This window comes from Stomoxys calcitrans, chromosome 3 (genome assembly GCF_963082655.1).
Source record: "Stomoxys calcitrans chromosome 3, idStoCalc2.1, whole genome shotgun sequence".
Taxonomy (NCBI): domain Eukaryota; kingdom Metazoa; phylum Arthropoda; class Insecta; order Diptera; family Muscidae; genus Stomoxys; species Stomoxys calcitrans.
This window is the reverse complement of record NC_081554.1, coordinates 77,845,422-77,869,775: the sequence shown is the minus strand read 5'-3', so window position 1 is coordinate 77,869,775 and position 24,354 is coordinate 77,845,422. Positions and strand designations below refer to the sequence as shown.

The window sequence follows — 24,354 nt, the reverse complement described above, 5'->3', positions numbered from 1 at the left end:
TTGAGATATACTTCCGGAAGCTCTACGTGCATCGGCGATGTAGGCTACCGAAAGTAGTCTAGCTGTAAATCCATGCAAGACAGAAAGTTCTTTTCAGCAGGAGATACAAGTTGCCTATAATGGAACCTGTTTCCTTGGGAGGAGAGAATGTTTCAATTACAGAAAGCGCAATATACCTGGGTGTTTTGTTGGACAGGAAATTGAACTTCAAATCCAGCATTTTGAAAAGGGCAAGACAGGCAAGTTGGGGGGTTTAGACCGCGCGTCGTGCATTGGGTATATACTGAAGTGGTCAGACCTATAATGCTATATGGTGTTGTAGTCTGGTGGATGGCACTTCAAAAGTCCAACTACTGTTCAATACTCAACCGGATCGAAAGGACGGCTTGATTGTGTATCAGAGCCGTACTGAGGATGACATCATCTGATACAATGAATTTATTGCTACATCATATGCCTCTGGACATTGTGGCTGGACAAATTGCTGCGACCACTGCCATGAGGATAAGGAAGCTTTTTCTTTGAACATGTGGTGGCTACTGATAGTGCGTTAACCTTGATGCAATATCCGATGTTGCAGGCATTGTGGATTACACTCTATCTGAGACGATTTTGATAAAAAGTACTGTACCACTATTCCTGATAGAACCGATTGGAACTACGATATCCCTGGTAATAGAAGTTTCATAGACTTCTTTACGGATGGTTCCAAACTAAACGACCAGGTGGGTTTTGGAGTGTACTCTAAGAACCTATAACTGGTCATATCGAAAAGGTTACCCGATCACTGCAGTGTGTATCAAGCGATGATCCTTGCAATTAAGGTAGTGGTACAATGGCTAAGATATTGGGTTGCCCAAAAAGTAATTGCGGATTTTTCAAAAGAAAGTAAATGCATTTTTAATAAAACTTAGAATGAACTTTAATCAAATATACTTTTCTTACACTTTTTTTCTAAAGCAAGCTAAAAGTAACAGCTGATAACTGACAGAAGAAAGAATGCAATTACAGAGTCACAAGCTGTGAAAAAATTTGTCAACGCCGACTATATGGAAAATCCGCAATTACTTTTTGGGCAACCCAATTTAATGTCATAATGACGGTTGGCATAAATATCTTTTGAGGCAGCCCGGCCCAGCCCTTAAATCCCTGGACAACATATTTCTGAATACAAAAACCATCGACTGTTGTAGATCTCTCAACGAGAAGGCTGAGTAGTTCAAAATTGACCTGTTCTGGATGCCGTGCTACAGAGATATCCCGGACGAGCTTGCGGTATTGGGAACTACCTCACATATTCCGAGGAAACTAGAATCATGTAAGCTAAGTTTTCAGGACTAGGCCCCAAAGGACAACGATGATCACAAAAAGGGGGCCGTGAGCATTCCAAATCTATGTGGCCTTATCTATACCTGAAGAGGTCTACCGCTTTGCTGTCACTGGCTGCAAACAGGCGTCTCAGTCATTGTGTCCGTTATGACAGATCGCTTTCTAATCGGAAAACATGCTGACTGACGATTTTTGCAGAAGCTGTGAGGCCAGAAGAAGAAACTATAGAACACCTTTTGAGTGTGTATCCCGCACTGGCAGTCAGAAGGAGTTCCACTTTAGGTTCTCCTTTCTTTAAGAACCTGTCTGATTTAGCGGAAGTGAACATCCGTAAGTTCTTGGGCTTTTTAAAGCGATCTGGATGGTCCGACGGTAAGAAATAGAAGGCATCTTCCTTCTTCTGTTCCTGTGGCATCACAATGGACGAAAACGTCTGAGTGAGTCTGATGGCAGACTGTCACCTTACCTAACAGACAAATGTTTTAAGTTTTACAAACCAGTAGTTGTCAACGGTATGAACATGATTAATATTTCCGCCCATTACTGTTCTTTGCAATAGTTTAGAGAAACTTTCATCCATAATAAAAGAGATTCATCCTGTTACTCATTTGCCACGTTTCCTGAATACCATCACTCACCGTACCAAAAGTATCTGTAACTCACGTTTCTCCATCATAACTTTATTGATTAAAACTTTTTTAACAAAAATTTAACAAAACGAACGCAAATGAACTGGAAGAGAACACCCGAAGGAATTTACTGAAGAATTTTGTCCATAAACAAAGCAAAGGACGAAGAACAATTTTGAATTTTCCACTTTATTTGGCTCTAACCCCAAAATGTTGTTACACATAAAAACCTTGTTATTCGTCCAATAAAACGAAGTTTATTTAGTCATAAAAACTACAATACCCAAACGTTACCCACACCACCCCCCAAATGTCCAAAGTCCCCCCCCCCACCCTTTAATGCATGCGACGAAAGAGGACCTTTGTGAAAATAGCTGCAAGTAGACATTCGGTCATTTTGGAAATGCGTTAACCCGAACGAGTGAATGTTGGCCATCACAACGCACAACACATGTAACAGATTGAGAAAGTACTTCGAGTTGTTGTAGAGCACACGTTGGAAGGATGTTAATGGTCATGTGTGAAAAATACAAATGGTTTGGCAGAGTCGGTAAGAGTGTGTAAAAATGCATTCATGGCATAAGTCTTTCTTTCCTCACTTGTAATTAAACCAAAATATGGGTTTTTTTCACCAACCACCATAGGAGGGGTGCGTGTATAATTTTGACATACTGTTTGGGAAGGGAATGTTATATAAATCTCCGGCACTATAAAGTTGGGTTAGATTTAAATAACAGTCTGTAGCAAAATTAGCAAAGGTTCACACATTCTTCGATTTTGTTTTCTTGGGAATGAGGTGTTCTTCAGTATTGAAGATGACTGCTTACAAGCCTTTCAATAAACTTGGGAGCAAGGTGCCATTTATTCTCCACATTTACGAGGGGACTTTGTTTTTGCCATAGAAGGCCGATGGCCGAAGCAATTGTTAAGTCACCCGGACTTGATGGAATATTTCCGGCGTTGATACAGTAAGAGGCAGACTATCTGGCGCCTCATCTGGCCTAAGTTTTCACAGCGTGCCTAGGACTTGCATATAATTCGAAAGCCTGACAGGAGGCAAGGGTGGTGTTTATACCCCAAGACCGGCAAGACAAGTTATGCGACACCAAAGGCTTACAGACCCATAAGCCTTACGTCCTTTCTACTCAAAACGAATTGTGGACACCATGATAAAGAGTAGGACATCCAACGAACTGCTCAAATAAAGGGTGATTTTTTTGAGGTTAGGATTTTCATGCATTAGTATTTGACAGATCACGTGGGATTTCAGACATGGTGTCAAAGAGAAAGATGCTCAGTATGCTTTGACATTTCATCATGAATAGACTTACTAACGAGCAACGCTTGCAAATCATTGAATTTTATTACCAAAATCAGTGTTCGGTTCGAAATGTGTTCATTCACCGTAATGTTGCGTCCAACGGCATCTTTGAAAAAATACGGTCCAATGATTCCACCAGCGTACAAACCACACCAAACAGTGCATTTTTCGGGATGCATGGGCAGTTCTTGAACGGCTTCTGGTTGCTCTTCACTCCAAATGCGGCAATTTTGCTTATTTACGTAGCCATTCAACCAGAAATGAGCCTCATCGCTGAACAAAATTTGTCAAAATTTGAACACATTTCGAACCGAACACTGATTTTGGTAATAAAATTCAATGATTTGCAAGCGTTGCTCGTTAGTAAGTCTATTCATGATGAAATGTCAAAGCATACTGAGCATCTTTCTCTTTGACACCATGTCTGAAATCCCACGTGATCTGTCAAATACTAATGCATGAAAATCCTAACCTCAAAAAAATCACCCTTTACAAACAGCATGCCTATGTCAAGGGAAGGTTGGTGGAGACTGCCCATCACGAGATTGTGCTGGGCAGGGTTGCCCAAAAAGTAATTGCGGATTTTTCATATAGTCGGCGTTGACAAATTTTTTCACAGCTTGTGACTCTGTAATTACATTCTTTCTTCTGTCAGTTATCAGCTGTTACTTTTAGCTTGCTTTAGAAAAAAAGTGTAAAAAAAGAATATTTGATTAAAGTTCATTCTAAGTTTTATTAAAAATGCATTTACTTTCTTTTAAAAAATCCGCAATTACTTTTTGGGCAACCCAATAGAATCCTTCGATGCCGAAACGTACACCCTGGCGGTATGCATTGACATCGAGGGGGCGCGTAACAATCTGATCTAACTTTTAGACATGTACCGGGTGGACCCGATCCTTAGAGACTGGATAAACCATATGCTATGGAACAAGTGGATAAATTGTGTATCGTATGGCATAAATATAAGCGAGAAAGTGGCACAGGGCACGCCACAAAATGCAAATTTTGCCCATGAACATTCCACTAAGGAACAGGGGCAAACTTTTCACATATCAATGAGTGCAGTCCGATTCAAGTTTTTCAGCTCAATGATAAGGGGCCTCCTTTTTATAGCCGAGTCCGAACGGCGAGCCGGAATGCGATACCTCTTTGGAGAGAAGTTCTACATGGCAAAGTACCTCTTAAATGTCGCCAGCATTAGGTTCCTCACCTAACCACCGGTGAAAATTTTTCTGGTCCTTCGGTCTCGCCAGGATACGAACCCAGGCGTTCAGCATCATCGGCGGACATGCTAACCTCTGCGCTACGGTGGCCTCCTCAAGGCACGTCACAGGGGGGCATTTTAACGCCACTCCTATGGGTAACCACCATAAATGACCTATTACGGATGTTAACTGAGGAGGGATTTGAACCCGATGTTATAATACTTCTAAGGGGTAAGGATCCGAAAGATCTATGCAGAAGGGCCCAAAGGGTCTTGCATATGGCATATGACTGGGCTAGACCCAGAGGGCTCAATCTTAACCCAGAGAAGACTGAACTATGCCTGTTCACGAGGAAGTCGAAGGTGGGCCAATTTAACGAAATACGTTTCCTCAATAAGACGATTATCGATATCTGACAAGGTCAAATACTTAGGTGTGATCTTGGACAGGAAACTGAATTGGAAGTGTCACATTCAGGAGCGTACTGAGAAGGCTCACAGGTGTTGGGCACTATGTAGACGGGCTGTAGGCTCGAATTGGGGCCTGAATCCGAGGAAAGTCCGCTGGCTCTACAGGAGCGTGATAAGACCGATATTTACTTACGCCTCAGTAGTTTGGTGAACTGCTATGGCGAAAAAGTGCAACATAAGGATCATACAACAGGTTCAGAGAACATGTTGTCTTGGCATAGGCGGAGCGATGAGAACCACGCACACTAGGGCACTGGAGACTATTCTAGATATGCGACCCATTGACATAAAGATGAAGTGTGAGGTAGCCACTGCTGCTATGAGACTTAAGGCGATGGGAGATTGAATTGAGGATTGGAGCAGCTCATACCATCGTGGTATAATCAAGGCGACGAAAGGAAAACCTGGAAGGAAAGGAATAGGTTTCCGATCGGATACCTGAGATGAACCCTGAAGTCGAGTGTGAGGCACCGCTGCCATCGGCACAGTCTTGGATTGACGGAACCCTAGAATTGCCATCTGGAAGATCATGTTACACGGATGGATCAAAGCTAGAGGACAGAGTGGGCCTGGGGATCTAAATTGCGATCCCAGGGACTGAGATCTGTTTAAGACTGCCTGACCATAATACAGTCCTGTGGGCGGATATCCGGGAAGTGCGAGAAGTGGTGTGGTGTTAACGCGAGGACGTCGAATGTGAACATCTTTACCGACAGTAAAATTATCATAAGGCCAATATCAACCAGGACGGTAAAGTCACGAACAGTCTTGCAGTGTAAAAAGGAAATTAACGCCTTCTCTGTGGGTGGCAAAATCCGCATCGTTTGGGTGCCGGGCCACAACGGAGTAAGGGGAAATGAAAGGGCCGACGATTTGGCGTTGAAGGCCAGAGGACTGCCGTCAATGAACTTGGTTAACCCGAAGCCTTTCGTGTCGACGCAATCCGAGTTATGGGAGTGTGCGGCGAATTCGCATGCAACATTGTGGAACAGCGAAACGGTAGTTAGGACGGCGAAAATCCTATGGGGGATCCAGATCGTAAAAAGACGAGGCTATTACTGAAAGGAAGCAAGAAGGAGGTCAGTATAGCTATTGGTATCATAACGGGACACATAGGTCTACGAGCTGACTTATGTAAAATCGGTGCGGCAAGTGATAGCATGTGTAGGGTATGCGGGGAAGATGATGAGACATTGGAGCATTTCCTTTGTAATTGCGCGGCTTTTGCGTCCAACAGATACCGGTACTTAGGTGGAGGCACAATATCAGACTTGAGCCGACTTAGGGGAGTGGTATTGAAAACAATTAAGGATTTTGTAAGTAGCACGGAATTACTAACATAAAATTTCCTTTTTGTGGTTACTTTATAGTTTTTAGAGCGCACAACAAGCCGATTACTAAATTAGGTGTATGTCCATAGAGACGTGGGGCGGATTAATATCTGCACCCTTTTTTCAACCTAACCTAACCTAAATTTTTTGCAGATTGGTTAAAAACTATAGTTACTACGGCCATTAAAATGCAAATCGGGCAATACATATATGTGGGAGCTATATCTAAATCTCAGCCGATTTTGATGTAATACTGCATATATGTTAGGATCGGTAATAAAACCATCAACGCTAAATTTTGTGCAGATCGGTTGAAAATTGTAGTTACTACAGCCATTAAAGTGTAAATGGGGCTATACATATATATATGGGAGCTAAATCTAAATCTGAACCGATTTTGAAAAAATATTGCAAGTATGTTAAAATCATCAAGAAAACAATTCGTGCCAACTTTTGTGCAGATCGTTTAAAAATTGAAGTTACTACGGCCATTAAAGTGCAAATCAGGCGACATATCTAAATCTGAACCGATTTTTACCAAAACCAATAGCGTTCGTCTCTGAGCCAAAAAAGCGACATGTGCAAAATTTCGTGACGATGGGAAGTACGACCTGTACCTTGATTACAAAAATACATGGACTAACAGACGGACATGGCTACATCGAATCAGAAAGTTATTCTGAGTCGATCGGTATACTTATCAATAGCTCTTCTTCTTCTTAGCGTTGCAAACAAATGCACAAATTTATAATACCTTGTACCACAGTGCTGGTGTAGGGTATAATAAGTATACCGATCGACTCAGAATCGCTTTCTGATTCGATTTAGCTATGTCCGTCTGTCTGTCCATGTTAATTTGTGTGCAAACTACAGGTAGCAGTTTTCATCCGATCGTCTTCAAATGCGGCATAGGCATGTTTTTCGGCCTAGAGATGAAGTCTATTGAAATTGGAAAAAATCCGTTCAGATCTGGATATAGCTCCCATATATATGTTCGTCCGATTTGCAGTAATAATTCAATAAAATGGTCATTTATTAACCGATTCTCTAGAAATTTGGTAGAAAGAATTTTCTTTTGACTCTTGACATTATTGGTGAGTTTCAAAGAAATCGGATCAGATTTAAATATAGCTCTCATATATATAATCTTCTTATATATAACAAGTAAGAGCGTGCTAAGTTCGGCCTGGCCGAATCTTATATACCCTGCACCATTGATCCCATTTGTCGAGTTCTATGCGCGGTATCCCTTTTTAGACAAACATCGAATATAGAATAAGAAGTGTTATGCTATTGGAGCTATATCAAGTAATAGTCCGATTCGGACCATAAATGAATGCTGAACATTGTAGAAGTCATTGTGCAATATTTCAGTTCATTCGGATAAGAATTGCGCCTTGTAGGGGCTCAAGAAGCAAAATCGGGAGATAGGTTTATATGGGAGCTGTATCAAGCTATTGATCGATTCATACCATGTTAGACACGTATATTGAAAGTCATGAGAGAAACCGTTGTACAAAATTTTAGCCAAATCGGGTGAGAATTGCGCCCTCTAGAGGTTCAAGAAGTCAAGACCGAGATCGGTTTATATGGCAGCTATATCAGGTTATATACAGATTAACGCCACACTTAGCACAGATATTGAAAGTCATAACAAACACCTCATGCAAAATTTCAGTCAAATCGGCTCGCTCTATTGGCTCAAGAAGTCAAGATCCAAGATCGGTTTATATGAGAGCTATACCAGATTATGAACCGATTTGAATAATACTTAGCACAGTTGTTGGAAGTGATACCAAAACAGTACGTGCAAAATTTCAATAAAATCGGATGATAATTGCGCCCTCTAGAGGCTCAAGAAGTCAAGACCCGAGATCGGTTCGGAATTGCGCCCTCTAGAGGCTCAAGAACTCAAGACCCAAGATCGGTTTGTATGGCAGGTATATCAAAACATGGACCGATGTAAATCATAATTAGCGTAGTTGTTGAAGTGGTTAAGAATTGCGCCCTCTAGAGGCTCAAGAAGTCAAGACCCAAGATCGATTTATATGGCGGCTGTATTAAAACCTGGACCGATATGGCCCATTTACCATACCAACTGACCTACACTAATAAGAAGTATTTGTGCAAAATTTCAAGCGGCTAGCTTTACTCCTTCGGAAGTTAGCGTGCTTTCGACAGACAGACGGACGGGCGAACAGACGGACTGACATGGCCAGATCGACATAAAATTTCACGACGATCAAGAATAAATATACTTTATGGGGTCTCAGACGAATATTTCGAGTAGTTACAATCAGAATGACGAAATTAGTATACCCCCCATCCTATGGTGGAGGGTATAAAAATCAATTTGTGTTTGTTCGTCAGTTTGTTTATTTGTTCGTGTGTTTCTTATAGACTGAAAAACGACTGAACCGATTTTCTTGAAATTTTCATGGTGCATAATGATCCCGTGGTGAAAATAGGGTACTAAATTTTTTGATACCTGAAGGGGGAGCGGATGCTCCCCCTTACCCTAAATTTCGATTTCGCGATTTAAGCGAAATTTTGTGTGCTCTAATATAGTACCCTAAAAATAAAAATTCGGTATCCAAATGTCGGATGGGGTACCTGGGGGGGCCGCCCCACCCTAACACCTACCAAACATATACTTAGACCAATCACGACAATATGGGACTCAAATGAAAAGTATTTAAGATTAGAAAACGTATCTGATATCCAATGATCGGACCAAGTGTTGGGGGGACCACCCCAACCCCCAAAACACCCCCAAAATCCGACATATTTACCCACCATAGCAATATGGAACTCAAATGACAGGTATTTACGAGTAGAATACGAGTTTGGTATCCAAATGTGGGACCAAGTTTCTGGGGGTCCACCCCTACCCCAAAACACTCCCCAAACATGACTTATTTACTGACCATGGCAATATGGGGCTTAAATAAAAGGCATTTGAGTGTTGAATACGAATCTGATTTTCAAATGTGGGACCAAGTGTTTGGGCGGCCGCCCCTCCTCAAAAACATGCCATAAAGAGGACAAATTAACGACCATTTCAATATGGGGCTCAAATGAAAGGTCTTTAGGAGCAAAGCACGAATCTGATATCAATATTCGGGATAAAGTTTCTATGGGGCCACCCCACTGCTATAACACCACACAAATCGGAAGTATTTGCTGACCATTGCAATATGGGGCTCAAATAAGAGGTATTTTAGAGAAGAACAGGAATATGATAAATATATTCAAAGCCAAGTCACTAAGAGGCCGCCCTATCCCCCAAAATACCACCCAAACCGGTCATGTTTGCCTACTATGGAAAAATTTAGCTCAAATGAAGGGTATTTGGGAGTAGACGTGGGAGTAGTAGTAGTAGTAGTAGGGAGTAGTACGTGGAAGTAGACCACGAATCAGATATCAACATTCAGGACCAACGTCCCAACACCATAAAAACCCCCAAATAGGACGTAATTCCTCACCAAATTAATTTGGGTCTTCAAGACAGCGCTTTTATGGACTAATCTTCCCAAAAATTTTGAACAACGCTTTCCTCGACGACATCCACAATATCTATAAAGTTCGGTCGAAATCGATTCAGATTTAAATATTGCACCCATGTATATGTTCGTCCGATTTTGAGAAATATTGCAATAAAGTGCTCATTTGTTCACCGATGCTTTCGAAATTTGGCAGAAAAAAATTTCTTCCGACTCCTAATGTAACTGGTGAATTTCATAGAAATCGGTTCAGATTTAGATATAGCTGCCGTATATATATATCGCCCGATTTTCACTCCTAGAGCCACTGCAAGCGCATTTATTCTGGTAAGATTTACATATAGCTCCCATTTACATTTTAGTCCGGTTTTGGGTAATTTGCTGTCATATGTCAACCGCAGTTATTACAGTTTGAACATATTTGCTTTGCTCGAAATTTGATAAGGGGATTTTAAAAACCCATCCGAAAACATCTGCGGGGCCATCAAAATTGGTTCAGAATATTGGATTGAATTCGTAGGTGTAAGGTACCCGACTTTTGCCTTTCCTTACTGGTTGAAAGTTTTTTGTGCTGAAGATAATTTTAAAGAAATATTGTAAGCTTTACTGAAAATTTAGAAAATATTTGTTTGAGCTTTTTGTCACTGCCGTTCATTGTTCATTCATATACTCAGCATTTCCCCTCTTTAAATTCTTACTATTTCCGTTTTGTTAACTAGCCACATAAACATCGGCTTTTCATACACCTAAGCTGAACAATAAATATTATTGAATATATGTATGTACATATGTTTGTAAGTTTATTCAATGAGGATGCTTTCAGCATGATTGCACGTTTCAATAACACAAAAGAACGTTGGTGAAAGTATCATTTCCTCTTGTCTAATAAATGTCATGCAGTTTGCGTTATAGACTCGACAGCAAGCAAAACACATACTAAACGTACTTGACCATTGTCGAAGAACACACAGTTGAAGCGAACATAGCCATAAGTTAAAGCATTTAAAGTGCAAGTGACCGGCAGACAATTTCTCCGTTTGGAGATTTTGTGTCCTGCACACGAAATGCCATTTCATAACATAGCGTTGACCCCATACTCAGCACAGAATGAAATGAAGGATCTCAATGAATGAAAACTATACCATGGTTAAGTAAAGAAAAGGACGTGACTTTCCAGTGTACAGGGTTGTGAATGGGGGAAGAGAATACTTTTGTCTCTTGTAGGCCAATTTTACTGCACTTTAAACTTTTTTTGGATGGGGGTATTCCAAATTCTTCATTGCGTTTGTAACACATCGAAATATTGATCTTTTTTATATGAAGTGTCTCAGTTTGGTCATCAATAACTGAGCCAAGTGTGGCTCAACCCGGTTCATAACCTGATATTCATCCCATATAAACCGATATCGGAACTTGATTTCTTGAGCCGATAGAGGGCGCTATTAATATCCGATTTGGCTAAAATTTAGCAAGAAGTGTTTTGTTTTAGCTTTTAACAACAACGCAAAGTATGGTTTACATCGGTTAATACCCTGATATAGCTTCCATATAATCCGCACTTGGATCTTTACTTCTTACTCTTTAGAGGGCGCAATTATTATCCGATTTGGCTGAAATTTGACATGAAGTGTTTTGGTTTGACCATCAATAACTGCGTTCAGTATGGCACAAGTCGGTTCCAAACCTGATATAAATCCATTATAAACAGATCTCCCGATTATACTTCTTGAGCCTCTAGAGGAAGGCCGATTTGGCTGAAATTTTGGATAATGAGTTCCTTTTTGATCAGCCAAACCAAGTGTGACCCTAATCGGTTTATAACTTGGTATAGCTAAAATAGCATAGCAAATCCTATCAATTATCCTTTGTTTGTCTACAAAGAGATATGGGCCACAGAACTTGACATATGCGATCCATGGTATATAAGATTCGACCCGATTTTTATACCCTCCACCATAGGATGGGGGGTATACTAATTTCGCCATTCTGTTTGTAACTACTCGAAATATTCATATAAACCGATCTGGGATCTTGACTTCTTGAGCCTCTAGAGGTCGTAATTATTATCCGATTTGCCTGAATTTTTTTACAACGGATCCGCTCATGACCATCGATATACGTGTTTATTGTGGTCTGAATCGGTCTATAGCCCGATACAGCTCCCATATAAATCGATCTCTCTATTTTACTTCTTGAGCCCCTAAAGGGCGCAATTTTATTCGAATTAGTGACATTTTACACAGGTCTCCAACATATAATACAATTGTGGTCCAAACCGGACCATATCTTGATATCGCTCTAATAGCAGAGCAAATCTTTTCTTATATCCTTTTTTGCCTAAGAGGAGATGCCGGGAAAAGAAATTGACAAATGCGATCCATGGTGGAGGGTATATAAGATTCGGCACGGCCGAACTTAGCACGATTTTACTTTTTCTTATAATTGACTCAGCTTATCCGTTTGAGGACGAGGGGGACATTACCGATATGAACTCCATACGACACGATATCGAAAACTGTGACAAATTTCAGCGATATCGGACAATTAATGCGCCTTTATGGTTCCACAACTAAAAATCGTGGGATCGGTCCAAATGGCAGCTATATGCATTTCTTAACCGATCTGGACCAAATTGAAGAGGGATGTCGAAAGGCCTAACACATCTCACTGTCCCGAATTTCGACAAAATCAGAAAACAAATGTGTCTTTTATGGGGCCAATACCTTATATCGAGTGATCGGTCTAAATGGCAGCTATATCCAAATCTGAACCGATCTGAGCCAAATTAAAGAGGGATGTGAAAGGACCTAACACAACCCATTGTCTCAAATTTCAGCAAAATCGGACAATATATGCGCCTTTTATGGGGCCAAAATCTTAAATCGAGAGATCGATCTATATGGCAGCTATATCCAAATCTGGACCGATCTATACCATATTCGGGGAAGATGTCGAGAGGTCTAACACAACTCCCTGTGCCAAATTTCAGCGACATCGGACAATAAACGAGCCTTTTATGAGCCCAAAACCTTAAATCGAGTGATCTGTTTATATGGCAGTTGTATCGAATTGAAGAAAGATCTCACGCATCTCACTGAACCAAATCTGATAAAAAAAAAACCCTTAAATGGGCCCAATACCGTAAATCGAGATATCGGTCTATATGACAACTGTATCGAAATCTGGCCCCAAAACTTTAAATCGGAAGATCGGTCTATATGGCAGCTGTATCGAAATCTGGATCGATGTGAGCCAAATTGAAGGAGGACATCTGGACACTGTACCAAATTTTGGCGAAATCAGACAAAAAATGCGTCTTTTGCGGACCCAAGACCTTAAATCGAGAGATCGGTCTATATGACAGTTATATTCAAATCTGGACAGATCAGGGCCAAATTGAAGAAGGATGTCGAGTGGCCTAACGCAACTCACTGTCCCAAAATGGCAAAATCGGAAAATTAATGTGGCTTTTATGGCCCTAAGACCTTAAATATGCGGATCGGTCTATAAGGGGGCTATATCAACATATAGTCCGATTAAGCCCATCTTCGATCGTAACTTGCCTATGAGCAAAAAAATAATCTATGTCAAGTTTACCGCTACCATTGTATTGTATATGGGGTGTATTCATTTGCCCGACAAACATTTTTCAAAATTTTGGAAAAGCGTTCGTTCCCGCAATGAATAAAACAATCTTCTGGAAGATTTTTACGGAATTGTAATTCCGTATGAGTCGCGAAACATTATTCTACGATATCATGGGGCAATGCAACAGTATGTGCGGATGTTTATGCAACTCTTCGCAGCGATTCTATTACAACCCATTGCTTTTATAATGAGTCGTCCGAATGAGTCGTGAAACACTCTTCTAGGGTGACGTTGGGAAGTTGCGTATGCGGAAGATTTAGCAATTCTTCGTAACGATTCTCTTACAACCCATTGCATTATAATCGTCCGTATGACACGTGAAACACTCTGCTAGTTTATCATTGGACAATCCATTGCGCCTTCGGAAGTTTTAGCTACCCTTTGCGTCGATTCGTACAGAAGATTTGTTTTTAAATCACCTGAGTTAACTCTTCGCGATTGTTATTTTCATGCCTGGTGCGGTTAGGACTTGTACTGAATTACGTTATTCGATGTTTTGTTTTGAGTGGATTTATTCCACAATACCAAAAGGAATTCTCACTTGGTTTAGAGGACGATTGGTATTTAGTATGACGAATATGACAAGTAAAAGAAAAAAATTTTAGATCTTTCGTAGATGTTACGTTTTTTTGTATGATCGGATATGGATATTTTGATGGGTTGCAAACGGAATGACTACCTTGCATACATTTTTCATTGCTAAACAATATTCCGCGAATCTTCTAGATGAAGGTTACGGTCGCGGACGAGCTCGTCTAAGCGTCGTAGGCGATTCCCCCGTCGTGAGGAGTTGTGACCTCAAGACGAATCTTTTGGAAGAGTGTTCTTGGAAGATTTTTAAACGAACACAAATCGTGTCGACGAGTAACAAATATGTGTTTTGGAAGATGTATAAACTCCAGGCATTAGTCGCCTGGACGATAAACATATAAGTGTTTTGGAATTTTTAGTAAACTTTGTTTCAAAAGAATGGCGCGTTATTCGCTTGGAAAGTTCCTACCGTTGAACCATCCAGATCGCTTTATACAGCCCAATAACTTGCGAATGTTCATATCCGCTAAATCAGACAAGTTCTCAAAGAAATGAGATCCTAAAGTGAAACTCTTTCTGACTGCTTGTGCGGGACACACACAGAAGGTGTTCTATAGTCTCTTCTTCTTCGATGTCCTCACAGCTTCTGCAGAAGTCATTGCTGGCAACCAACAGTCTGCCAGCATGTTTTCCGATTAGACAGTGACCTGTCATGATGGACACATGGACTGAGACGTCTGTTTTAGCCAATGGCATCAAAGAGGTAGACCTCTTTAAGTCTAGATTAGGCCACATAGTTTTGGAATGCTCACAGCCCCCTCTTTGTGACCATCTATTATTCTTTGTTCTTCGGGCCTGGTCCTGAAAACTTAGCTTACATGTCGCTAGAGGCATACCCACAAATTACAGTTTCCCTGGAATGTGTGAAGTAGTTCCTAGTCTTGCAAACTCATTCGCTTTACAATTCCCTGGGATATTTCTGTGGCCCGGTACCCAGAAAAAGGTGAATTTTCAACTTTTCTGCCATCTCGTTAAGAGATCTGCGACAGTCGAGGGCGGTTTTTGTGTTCAGAAATACGTTCTCCAGGGATTTAATGGCTGCCTAAGACGATATTTATGCCAATCGTTGTTATGACATTATATCTTAGACATTCCACAATTTTTTTAATTGCAAGGATCTCCGCTTGACACCACCTCGGGTAACGTTTTCGATATGACCAGTTCTACATCTTTAGAGTACACGGCAAAGCCCACCTGGTCGTTTAGTTTGGAACCATCCGTATAGAAGTCTATATAAATTATGTTACCAGTGATATCGTAGTTCAAATCGGTTCTATCAGTAATAGTGGTATAGTTCTTTCTATCAAAAAGCGGCTCAGGTAGGGTGTAGTCCACACTGCCTAGAACATCGGATATTGTATTGTATCAAGTTAATTCAGTGTCCCTAGCCGCCACATGGCCAATGAGAAAGATCCCTTAACCTCACGGCAGTGGTCCCAGCAATTTGTCTAGCCACAATCTCCAGATGCATAAGGTGTTGCATTACATTTAGTGCATCAGATGTTGTCGTCCTCAGTGCGGCTGTGATGCACAAACAATCCATCCTTTGGATTCGGTTAAGTATTGAGCATTAGGTGGACTTTTGAAGCACCGTCCGCCAGACCACAACACCATATAGCTTTATAGGTCTGACAATTGCAGTATATATCCAATGCATGACACGCGGTCTAAACTCCCAACTTTTGCCAATGGCCCTCTTTTTATCAAAAAGGGTGTTAGGGTGTTATCCACACTGTCTGGAACATCGAATATTTTACCAAGGTTAATACAGTGTCCCTAGCCGCCACATGACCAATAAGAAAGATCCCTTAACCTCACGGCAGTGGTCGCAGCAATTTGTTTAGCCGCAATGTCCAGAGGCATAAGATGTAGCATTAAATTCAGTGTATCAGTTGGTGTCATCCTCAGTGCGTCTGTAATGCACAAACAAGCCATCCTTTGGATCCAATTAAGTATTGAGCAGTAGGTGGTCTTTTGAAGCGCCGTCCACCAGACCACAACACCATATAGTATCACAAGTCTGACAACTGTGTCATCCTCACTGCGGCTCTTGCGGCTTTCTTACGTTAGCATTGATGCCTACAAACTCCAGCTCCTTCATGATTGACGTCGGCTTTACATTATTGAAAGCACCTTCGATGTCATGAAATGCAACCATTGTATATTTTTTGACAGTGAGGAGATCCTTTATGTAGGCGACGAGGTCGTAAAGGGCTGTTGCATTGATCTTGTCCATACTGTTGCATGCTGTTGCCGAGACAGACGATCACCAGAGATCTTTGCCCGCGGGGGTTCCGACTCATAACGAGATGAGGGAATCAGCATAGGTAGGTAAGTAGGTTCAGAAGATCTGGACAAAAGCGTTGCCAGATGCTGCTGCATCAGACCGAATAGTAAAGAACTACATTTGCGCTGGGGACTGGCTTCAAGGCTGGGAACTTTGCCTATAATCTCTCTTTCAGTTCAAAAAGTTCATTTTCTACGCCATTGCTTAAGTTTTTAATTTCATTAATTCATGTCCACAATGTTGTGGCAATGTATGCAACCAAATTCAAACATATATGAATTACCTACATACAAATATCGTATTGGAGAGCAGCATGTTGTTTTTGCAGTGCTATGAGGACATGCGAAAGTGTCAGTAAGTCCTTACCAAGAATCTCGTTAAACTGGGGTTTTCAAACCACACTCTGCTTTTCTTTCATATTTATTCACCTGCCTTGGGTAAAGTTTATCACATTGTTTGTTTTCGTTTTGTAATTTTTTCTCAGCACATGAAATCCACTTTGTATTCCAGTGGACTCGTTGCACAAAAGAATACCATGAGGTAGACAAAAAAAAAAAAAAAAAAACAGTTTAAAAGAAATATGAATAACTCGAAGAATTTTTAAGCTCCTGTGAAGTTAATATAGCAATAGTCTTTTGCGGCTGGAGGGGTGCTTTCCCTTATTGTTTCGCTCTTGAGGATGCTCATGTGGTCTTCGAAACGTAATCCATTCATGATGATCATTATGGTGGGATATCATGGTTTTCAAGGATAAACAAGAACGTATGCAATATAAGAGCAAATTACAACCGCAAAGCCAACATTTAAAAGTAATTAATGAACATCAGGCATGGGGAACAACAAAATTAGGGGCCCTCTAAATGTCACATTAATAAATGAAATTATATTTTAACATAATAAATATAATTTAACATAATATATATTTAATGGAGTTCAAAAATAATGACAATTTGTGTGTGACGTGGAATTGGGCCCTGCAGAGGCTCCAAAGTAAATGATGTTTGACGATGATACATCCGGCTATGGGTCCGAGACATACCATGGTAAGGTTGGGGTTAGATTGAAGGGCGCGCATCTAGCAAGCTTGATCGCATGTCGATTAGGTTAGGTTAGGTAAGTTCAAAAGAGGGTGCAGATATTAATCCGCCCCATGCGGACATACACCTAAGCCAGTAATCGGCTTGTTGTGCGCTCTAACAACTATTGTATAAATAACCTCTAATAAGTAAGATCGTTGTAAGTTCGGCCGGGCCGAATCTTATATACCCTCCACCATGGATAGCATTTGTCGAGTTCTAAGCGCGGTATCTCTTTTTAGACAAACAAAGAATATTGAATAGGAACTGTTTTGCTATTGGAGCTATATCAAGTTATAGTTCGATTCGGACCATAAATGAATGCTGAACATTGTAGAAGTCATTGTGCAATATTTCAGTTCATTCGGATAAGAATTGCGCCTTGTAGCGGCTCAAGAAGCCAAATCGGTTGATAGGTTTATATGGGAGCTGTATCAAGCTATTGATTGACCCAGACACGTATATTGAAGGTCGTGAGAGAAACTGTTGTACAAAATTTCAGCCAAATCGGATAAGAATTGCGCCCTCTAGGGGCTCAAGAAGTCAAGATCCCAGATCGATTTATATGGCAGCTATATCAGGTTCCATACCGATTTACGCCATACTTAGCACAGTTATTGGAAGTCGTAACAAAACACCTCCTGCAAAGTTTCAGCCCAATCGGATAAGAATTTCGCCCTCTAGAGGCTCAAGAAGTCAAGATCCCAGATCGGTTTATATACCAGATTAGGGACCGATTCAAGCCATACATAGTGCCGTTGTTGGAAGTGATATCAAAAATATCAGTTAAATCGGACGAGAATTGCGCCCTCTAGAGGCTAGAGAAGTCAAGACCCAAGATCGGCTTATATGGCAGCTATATAAAAATATGGAGGGATTTGGCCATTATTCAATACCGTCCTACGACCTACAACCGACCTTACTTTACTTTAATTGGCTACGACAGATCATTTGTTCCACTAGCCGAACGTAGGATAGCGTTTCAAGCGCCTCGATCTTCTGAGCTCATTCTTAAATCTCTGACATCAAGTTTCGAGGCGTCTCCCACAACTTGATCTTTCCATCGGGCTTTTGGTCTTCCCGGTTTGCGTGTACCACCGTGTTTGCCTTCAAAAGACTTCTTTGCTGGAGCTTCTTCATCCATTCTGATAACATGACCTAGCCAACACAGCCGTTGTATTTTGATGCGTGTAACTATGCTATCGTCGTCATACAGCTCATACAGCTCGTGGTTCATACGTCGCCTTTATTCTCCGTTAACGCAAACTGGTCCATATATTTTACGAAGAATCTTTCTCTCAAATACTCCAAGCACTGCCACATCTGCTTTCACAAGTACCCATGCTTCAGAACCATATAACAGCACGGGTAGTATCAGTGTCTTGTAAAGTGTAGTCTTACGGCGGTGCCTAGGTAGATAAAGTTACTGACTTTCTCAAAGTTGTGGTTCCCAACTTTCTCCATTCTCTTTATCTGCTCGGTTGTGCAAGGCTTTTTGGGAGTTGAAACCATCCATTTCGTCTTATCTCCATTTACTACCAGACCCATTTTCACTGACTCTCTTTCGATTCTTTCAAAGGCTGCAGTTACTACTTCCGGTGACCGACCTATGATATCGATATCGTCGGCATAGGCAAGTAGCATGTGCTCTCGTGTGATTAGTGTGCCATATCTATTCACTTCTGCATCTCGTATAATCTTCTCCAGCAGGATATTAAAGAGATCACACGATAGGCTGTCTCCTTGTCTGTAACCTCTTTTGGTATTAAATGGTTCGGGGAGTTTCTTTCCCATTCTTACTGAGGAACGCGTATCAGCAAGTGTCATCCTGCAGAGTCTTAATAATTTTGCAGGGATACCAAACGCAGACATGGCTTGAAATACCTTTGAACGTAAAGGAGTATCGAAGGCGGCTTTGTAGTCAACAAAGAGGTGGTAGGTGTTGATTTGTCCTTCTCGGGTCTTTTCCAGGATTTGGCGCAGTGTGAATATCTGGTCAAGGGTGAATTTACCTGGTCTAAAGCCGCATTGATAAGGCCCTACAACCGACCTACACTTATAAAAATTATTTGCGCAAAATTTCAAGTGGCTAGCTTTGCTCCTTCGAAAGTTAGCGTACTTTCGATAAACAGACGGACGAACGGACGCACGGACGGACATGACGATCAAGAATTTATATACTTTAGGGGGTCTCAGACGCATATTTCGAGGTCTTACAAACAGAATGACGAAATTAGTATACCCCCATCCTAAAGTGGAGGGTATAAAAAGAAAATTGTAAGTTAGTAGTTCCGTGCTACTTACAAAATCCTTAATTGTTTTCTATACCTCTCAGCTAAGTTGACACATGTCTAGTATTGTGTCTCCATTTAAGTGCCGGTATCTGTTAGACGCGAAAGCTGGACAATGACAAAGGAAATGCTCCAACGTCTCAACATCTTCCCGCCATGCCCTACACATGCTATCACTTGCCGCACCGACCTTACATAAGTGAGCTCGTAATCCTATGTGTCCCGTTATGATACCAATACCTATACTGACCTCCCTCTTACTTTCCTTCAGTAATAGCCTAGTCTTCTCACGATCTGGATCTCCCCATAGGATTTTCGCCGTTCCACAATGTTGCATGCGCATTTATCACCCACTCCCTTAACTCGGACTGCGTCGACCCGAATGGTCTAATCACACTCATGTAGAGCCAGTGGATTCAGGCCCCATTTCGTGCCTACGGCCCGTCTACAGGTTTTTAGTGTAGTCCAGAGTGCTATGCACCTGGAGGTAATACAGGAATAGATATTATACTCTCCCTGCGTCTCCAACTCCTTCTCGTCACCACATCCCTGTAAAAGTCCGCAAAACACTCTTGTCTCCTGTCAGAAGATCGAGGTCATGTGACATTAGTGACATCCTGTTCCGTGAAATACTCTGCCATAGATGTAGAGGGTCAAGAAGTCAAGTTATGAACCTATATGGTCCAGATGTTGGAAGTTATAACAAAACAAAATTTCAGCCAAATCGGATAAGAACTGCGTCTAGAAGGCGCTCAAGAAGTTAACATCCACGATCGGTTTAAATGACAGATATCAAAACATGTGCCGGTATGGCACATTTACAATTCCAACTGACCTATACAAAATTTTGTGCAAAATTTCGTTCTCCGAGCTTCTTTCCTTCGAAATTTTGCATGCTTTCGAAAGAAGGAAAGACGTAGAATGTCAAGACGACCAAGAATATATAAAGGGTGACTTTTTTGAGGTTAGGATTTTCATGCATTAGTATTTGACAGATCACGTGGGATTTCAGACATGGTGTCAAAGAGAAAGATGCTCAGTATGCTTTGACATTTCATCATGAATAGACTTACTAACGAGCAACGCTTGCAAATCATTGAATTTTATTACCAAAATCAGTGTTCGGTTCGAAATGTGTTCATTCACCGTAACGTTGCGTCCAACAGCATCTTTGAAAAAATACGGTCCAATGATTCCACCAGCGTACAAACCACACCAAACAGTGCATTTTTCGGGATGCATGGGCAGTTCTTGAACGGCTTCTGGTTGCTCTTCACTCCAAATGCGGCAATTTTGCTTATTTACGTAGCCATTCAACCAGAAATGAGCCTCATCGCTGAACAAAATTTGTCAAAATTTGAACACATTTCGAACCGAACACTGATTTTGGTAATAAAATTCAATGATTTGCAAGCGTTGCTCGTTAGTAAGTCTATTCATGATGAAATGTCAAAGCATACTGAGCATCTTTCTCTTTGACACCATGTATGAAATCCCACGTGATCTGTCAAATACCTCAAAAAAATCACCCTTTATATACATACTTTTTTGGGTCTCAGATGAATGTTTTGATTTGTAACAAATGGTATAATGTTTTATGATGAAGGGTATAAAAAAGACTTGTCTTTCTTGCCCTTGATTTGAAGTTCAATTTCCTATCTAGCAAGACACCCAGTTATTTTGCGCTTTCGGTTAATGGAACATTCTTTCCTACCAATTAAACAGGTCCCACATAGGTAACTCGTATCTCCTGTTGAAAAGAATAACTTCTAACTCGCACGGATTTACGTTTAGAAAACTTTCTATAGCCAACTTCGCTGTCTTATAGCTTCCTGAATTATATCTTTAAGAGGTTAGGGCCTTCGTCACTCTGCAACCCGCATCATCATCCCACTACCGAGCTCCTAGGTAGTCCAGGATCCACATATTCAAAAATATTATCAGTAGGTCGACTCATTCTGTAAAGATTACAAGCAAAAGCATGTTAAGTTAGGCCTAGACGAATCTTATATATCAGCCACCAAGGAACGCATTTGTCAAGTTCTTTGTCCAGTATCCCTTTATAGGCAAAAGAAGCTCTTTGGACGGGTTCTCTTTACAGCCTTAAGAGGGTTTTTGGGAGGTCATAACAATAAATCCTCATGGATTTTTTATAGGAATTGCGCCCTGTAGAGGGTAGAATTGCGCCCTCTAGAGGATAGAATTGTGCCCTCTAGAGGACAAAATTGCGCTCTCTAGAGGGTAGAATTGCACCCTGTAAAGGGTCATGAAATCGGTTTATATGGGAGCTATATTAGGTTTTGAACTGATTGAAACCATGCTACGTAAATCTTTGGAGGTCATAGAAAACGTCCTCGTGTAAAATTTCAGTCAAATCAGATTAAGATTGAGCCCTCTAGATTAACAAGAAGTATATTCGGGAGATCAGTTTATATGAAAGCTAATCAGGTTTGAAACCGATTGGAACCATACTTTATATTTACTTCTTTTGGAGGCCACAGAAAACGTTCTCGTGCAAAATTTCAGCCAAATGGGATAAAAATTAAGCCACCTAGAAGGACAAGAAATATATTCGGGATTTCAGTTTATATGGGAACTTAAGGGTGATTTTTTAGCTTGTATCTTTTTGGCAACACTGGCACTTTGGCAAAAATTTTCAGTTTGGCCTATAATTCAACTATGAATCGTCTTAAAAGCGAACAACGCTTGCAAATTATTATATTTTATTACAAAAATGCGACAGAGCGTTAAGAAAGTTAATCGCACGCATCTTCTTCAGCGACGAAGCTAATTTTTGGGTCAATGGGTACGTAAATAAGCTCATTTGTCGATTTTGGAGTGAATATCAGCCATATGCATTGCAAGAACTACTAATGCATCCAGAAAAAGTCAAGTTTATGGGCTGGTGTCATCATTGGACCGTACTTCTTCAAAGATTATGCGAATCGTAACGTAACTGTGAATGGTGAACGCTATCGTGAGATGATAACCAACTTTTTTTTGTCGAACAAATCGGTGCCACATGCCACACAACACGCGTAATAATGGACTTATTAAAAGGCGAGTTCGGTGAACAATTTATTTCACGTTCGGGACCGGTAATTTGCCGCCTATATCGTGCGATTTACCGCCTTTAAACTATTGAGACTATTTGTGGGGCCATGTTAAAATGAATGTCTATACAGACAAGTCCGCTTCAATTGAGGCATTGAAAGACACCATTTAAGCATTCATTCGGAAGATACGGCCGAAATGTTGGAAAGAGTATGCCAAAACTGGACTAAGTGAATGGTCCATTTGAGGCGCAGTCACGGTCAACAATTGCATGAACTAATCTTCACATATTAAATTATATGGACCGTATTATCGATTCAAATAAAGATTTCATGTATTTTTCTGAATTTTATGTGTTTTTTACACCCTCCACCATAGGATAGGGGTATACTAATTTCGTCATTCTGCTTGTAACTCCTCGAAATATTCGTCTAAGACCCCATAAGGTATATATATATTTGATCGTCATGACTTTTTAAGTCGAACTACCCATATCCGTCCGTACGTCTGCCTGTCGAAAGCACGCTAACTTTCGAAGGAGTAAAGCTAACCACTTGAAATTTTGCACAAAATCTTCTCATTAGTGTAGGTCGGTTGGGATTGTAAATGGGCCATATCGGTCCATGTTTTGATATAGCTGCCATAAAAACCGATCTTGGGTCTTGACTTCTTAAGCCTCTAGAGTGCGCAATTCTTATCCGATTGGAATGAAATTTTGCAATTTTGATACAGCTCACACATATAAATCGATCTTTCTATTTACTTCTTGAGCCCCCAAGGGCGCAATTCTTATTTGAATTGGCTGACATTTTGCACAAGTCTCCAGCATATAATTTAATTGTGGTCCGAACCGGACCATAACTTGATATCCCTCTAACATCAGAGCAAATCTTTTCTTTTATTCTTTTTTTGCCTAAGAAGAGATGGCGGGAAATCAACACGACAAATCCGATCCATGGTGGATGGTACCATATCCATAGTTATGTCTGGTCTGAACCGTATTTGATTCAGGTCCCGAGAACTCTTATACAACTCACAGTTTAAGCGAAATCAGTCAACAAATCCGCTTTTTATTTGTTTAAGACCAGAAATTGGAAGTTCAGTCTATATGAGAGTTATATAGAGAATATAGTCTGATCTGGATCATATTCTGGTCGGATGACGGGAGGCTTAGTACAAATGACTGTGTCAAATTCCAGCGAAATCGGATGATGATTGCTGCGTTCGCGGGATTTAGACACAATGTCTGTAGATCGGTCTATATGGCAGCTATATCTAAATATAGTCCGATATGAACCATATTTGGGTCGGATGTCAGGAGGCTTAGAACAACTTACAAATATGAGTGAAATCGGGTACTAAATGCAGCATTTATGGGGTTCAGACCCTTGATAGGAAGATCGGCAGACCCTTAATGGCAGCTATATCCAAATATGGTCCGATTTGGCCTGTGCAAAAACTTAACTTGCGTGCAGAAAAAATACGTATCTGAGCCTAATCACAGCTCAATATCTCAATTTTTGAAGGCTGTAGCGTTATTATAGTAGACAGACGGGGAGAGGCCACCGTAGCGCAGAGGTTAGCATGCCCGCCTATGACGCTGAACGCCTGGGTTC

At 40.9% G+C, this 24,354-nt stretch overlaps 1 protein-coding gene across 1 annotated transcript in view; it reads left to right on the top strand.

Annotated features, from left to right (window-relative positions):
* LOC106082724 (uncharacterized) overlaps positions 1 to 24,354 on the top strand; it is a 579,753-nt gene that overhangs the window by 245,982 nt on the left and 309,417 nt on the right. The gene's annotated exons all lie outside the window — the stretch shown is intronic.